We start from the raw sequence: 4,868 nt of genomic DNA, 5'->3' as shown, positions 1-4,868 counted from the left end.
ACTATCCCACATGTTCAGGAAGTTATTCTGTATATTAATAAATTTAATGGCTTTAAAGCCTGTAACTCCTATATACAAGGAAACGTCCCCTGAAGACCAAGGGGCATATAACCGACTAGTTAATATCCCTTTATTGTAGGGGAGTTACAACAATAAATATATGTTGAATGTATAGACTGCATTTCCTCAAGTGACCTATTAAGCCATTCGAGATCATCAATCAGCATCATACCAATCTAAGTCTCTGAGTAAATTACAAGTTGCCTTATTTTCCCAGGATCAACTCGGAAAGGGTAAATACCACCGAGGCCGCCTTACCCCGAGCTCACCCTCATGCCAAGCTCGGGCCACTTGATCCGAGGTCACCCGATAATGGACGTATTACGATGTTCTGTCTTTCGAGCTTGTAAGGACTTCGAGGCTGCCCATCTTCGAGGTTGCCACCTGCTTTGAAGATTCGGCATCTAGATTACGAGCATGTATTTTAACTATCGCGAACTCACCCCTGACGGATCCATCTTTCGAGGTCACAACCTCAAGTCTCGAAATCTAGGTGTAACATACTTAACAAACCTTAAAAATTAATTAAAAAATATATAATTTTCGGAATAAATAGTAAATAAAAATTTATTAATAGTAAATAATGTGGTAACATGTTAAAATTAAACAATGTAATATCTCAAATATACATAAAAAATATTTTTCATACTTTAAACTAATATTTCTAATAAAACCCACAAAAACTATAAAAAAATAAGCACAAAAACATTTTTTTTCAACCATTATAACTACAATACATTGTTTAATCTTGAAATCATACCTCAAATATGCTTTAAATCTACTTTGATGAGCCAAAAATTATCCAAAACCGCAATTATCATAAACCCTAAAATCTCAATATCAATCCCTTAATATTTAGAGAAAATAAGCATAAAAATTATCCTAACTATTATACAACACTTATAAATGATAAAATCATACCTCAAATGGAATTTTATGGCCTAAAATTGGCCAAAATCGTCAAACAGAACCCGAAAAATCGCCTGAAAATGCCTCCTCTCCGCCTCTCTGTTTCGTGCGTATGCTCTCGGGGAAGAAGAAGAAAAAGGGCTAAGTAATATAGTAGGGGAGGCCTTTAACGTCTCCCCTGGGAAGACGTTCCTAGCCTCTAACGTCTCCCCTTGGGAGACGTCCGATGTGGCACGTCTTCCCAGGGGAGACGTTAGAGGCTAGGCACGTCTTCCCAGGGGAGACGTTAAAAATCTTCCCTTATTTATATTCGGCCCAATTTCTGATATTTAAAAAAAATAAAAAATTATATCATATTTTTATTAAGTATAACGTCTCCCACCACTTTTGATGACTTACCTAGTTAGTCATCAACAAAAACTTTTAATAACTTACACCTCTAGACTTTAAATATCACTGAATAATTTTAATGACTTACACCATTGGTGTAAGTCATTATAGAGAGTCATTAAATGTCAATTTTGTTGTAGTGTATATATAATGCACTTATTCAACTTAGCATTTGTATGCATGGAAAATGATGAATGTAGCTCCCTAAAAAAAAGTTACACTTTTTTCATCACCTAAATACAAGTAGTGATATCATTTATATGTTGGATTAAAATCCTATTTTATGGGCACATATATATAATTTATAATGCTATTATAAAGTGTGATATAAAATTAAGTGACCAATTGTGTTATAAATATCATAGGGTATTAAAGTGTCATAGATTTAATGTCTTGAAACAGGAAATTGAATTTTTAATTTTATAATGGGCAAAATTGGAAATCACTAATTATAAATTAGGGTTGTGGTCTCCTATATATATATGTATCATTCTATTCTGTCTATCACCCCATTAACATAGAAGAAAAGACAGGCTCTTCTCTCTTAGAGATATATATTATATAAAAAAATCTAAATCCTCTCTGGAATCTCCAACAATTGCCTAAGGTTAGTATTTCTATTTTTATGTTCATCTTCTTCTTTTATTTAACAAAGGATCTATATAAATATCATTTATGATTTTATAATGAACCACTTTTAGTAACATGATTAGGATATGAGATTATGTATTGAAATATTGATATTTATGCATGTTAGTTGGGTGTTTCATAAATTCTAACATTATATATATATCATTTATATATATATAATAAAGGAAAGAAACAATATATATAAATGAAATAAAATAATAAATCACCAAAAAATGAAAAAATTAGACAAAAAAATCGTATAAGTGCTAATTTCCCTAAAGTAAACTTATATTGGACGTTTGAGTGAGTGAATTTTCTTGCGACCTGCGCGCCTAGTTCAGTGACGTAAGGAATATGATATAATCACCTACACGTGGTCTCTTGTGAATTAAAATAATAAAGTCATGTATTCACACCACTATTTTCATACATAACTCAATTCATCCTTATATCGATCGAATGATATCTTTGGCAACTATAAAACGGAGGTAGAGGTTCAAGACTTGTAAACACATACAAAAATACCACGATATATATAGTTGAGCAGTACCAGCAGTACCCACATCACCCAACAAAAATAATAATAAGATGAAGTCTGTATTTCTTATTTTGATTAGCATCTTTCTGACTGTACTTCTCTTCTTTCCATCTTCAATCTTAGCTCGAGATTTGGCAGCAGGTATGTACCCAATAATCTGAACTTACTCTCTATAATTTATTAGTAACCTTATGAAATTCCTAATTAGGGAAATGATATTAATTTACAACAACATATGTATTTATATTTATATAAATATATATATATATATATATATTAAGCTGATACTCCAGACGGTTGATTTATAATGATGCAGAAATTCCCGATGCTATACAGCCAAAGCCAGGGACCGGCAATCCAAACAAGCCTGTAGCTCCATGTAATAAGCCTGGTGCTGCATACTGCCAAGGTGGTAAGCCAGTTCCCAAAAAATGCAAGAAATACGAGAGAAACTGCCGTGAAGATGAAGGCCTGAATTAATGAATAATGGTGAAACAAAGCCGACCATTACTCCAGCTAGTATCAGCTCATCATCTAATACTATACTACTATATATTGTGTTGTATTACGGAGTCGTTTTGTGTGATTTACTTATTTCAGTTTAAAGTCCATATAAAATGGATGAAATAATCGAATATTATTCTTACAATGTTCGATTTGTTGAAGTATCTAGAACTAAGACTTTGTCTGTTTTTTTTTTGTTGCTGAAATGTGTTGTCGTGTCTTGCGTTATATATATCTAGCTAGCTAGTGACTATATGCATGACATGTACATCTTCATGTATAATTGAAATAAAGGAGCTGATCGTCATATACCCATATATTATTTATTATTAGAACATATATATTATATAATATCACTACCCATGTTTTGATGAACGAAAACAATTGAATAAAACGACAAAGAAATTTTGTGAAAGGAAAGTTAATTAAAGAAACCGCAACAAAAAATTGACTTTGAACTCTCAAGTTCTATTTCTGACAGTGCTTTGGCAGAGTTGCGTACTATATATATACCAAAAATCGCATATTGTTTATCCACTTACTTAGTGAAGTACTAGCCTTAATTATAATTCAAATAAATAAAATATCTGAACGGTGATCCATATTCAAAATGCATATTTAGTGAAGTACTAGCTAGCCTTAATTATAAATAAAATAACTGAATGGTGATCCATGAATATATTCAAAATATTCTTTGAAAATTCCTTAATTCTTTACCTTCTCTCTGTCCTTTATCGAGAAAGAGTCGTAATTAAGTGCGTATTTGGACCATATACAAGTTTTAGGCAGCACATATACTAGCAGATTTTGTTATCATAAATTGAGTGGACTCTAGTCACGCTTTTTGAAAGCGAAGCGACCACCCAATCTTTGTTCGTGAATGTGAACTCATGATCGATAACCGTCGGCAAGTACATCCAATAATCTTTGTACTCATCAACGTCAAAGAAATGGAATGAGTTTCCATTTATTTTTGTTTCTTTATTTAGGAGAAGATGTAGAGAAGTAAAACACACCATTTCAGTTAAAGACTTGCAGAGACGAAGGCCACAAAGGCTGAGTTGGCAGTTGCATCCTTTAAAATTGAAAATACAGGAAAGCATGATTTAAACAGGCTGAGATGTGCAATCAGAACCTGTTTTAGGAACTTTGGATGCATTTTTCATTTATTGTTGTTTTGTTGAATTACTGAAAGGATTTATAATGACTTAAGCATTGGACATTTTTCTTCCAGGCATCCCCATTGGGTTCTTTCACCAATTCAACTCAAGAACAGATCCCATAATTGTTTAAAATCAACTTAATGTGCAATCAGAGACTAGTACATTAATTAAAGATTTCATTTACAATCTTTCCTAATTTATTAGAAATTTGTTGTTATGGGAATTTTACACCTTAATAGTGATAATAATAAATTTACTATGCGGTTTGATTTGATGAATAAATAAAACCAAAAGAAAAAGAATCATAATGCGCTGTGTACAATTTTTTTTTTTTTTGGAAGAAAAATATCTCCCTAAAAATTCATCTTATGTCAAAAGCTTTCCTCAAATAATTATTTTATTATAAAAAACGAAAAGAATAGAAAAAAAAAAAAGAAAAGCAAATATAGAACAAGACATTACTCAAAAACTAAAAGTAACCCGGAATTGATTGAAAAAAAAATCTTTTTTTATGGTGAAGTAGTTGTTATTAAATTAAAGTAATGTTAAACAATATTTATGTCTGATTAGCCAAAATGAATGGAATGTAATATAAAGCACTCCGTTTTCATTTATTTTTTTGTTTGGTTAAAATTTTAAAAAAAAATTGTAATGTCAGTTCCATAGAATGAGTT

General features: G+C 31.3%; 1 long non-coding RNA gene across 1 annotated transcript; it reads left to right on the top strand.

The window, feature by feature from the left end:
* The first annotated feature begins 2,447 nt into the window (after positions 1–2,447).
* LOC133817774 (uncharacterized) lies at positions 2,448–3,340 on the top strand. The gene is made up of 2 exons (XR_009885714.1): positions 2,448–2,668; positions 2,844–3,340. It is a non-coding gene; the product is annotated as an uncharacterized LOC133817774 (long non-coding RNA).
* Positions 3,341–4,868: the final 1,528 nt, after the last annotated feature.

The sequence above is a fragment of the Humulus lupulus genome, chromosome 2, assembly GCF_963169125.1.
Source record: "Humulus lupulus chromosome 2, drHumLupu1.1, whole genome shotgun sequence".
Classification (NCBI taxonomy): Eukaryota; Viridiplantae; Streptophyta; class Magnoliopsida; order Rosales; family Cannabaceae; genus Humulus; species Humulus lupulus.
Note: the sequence above shows the minus strand (reverse complement) of the source record. Positions and strands in the feature narration are given on the sequence as shown.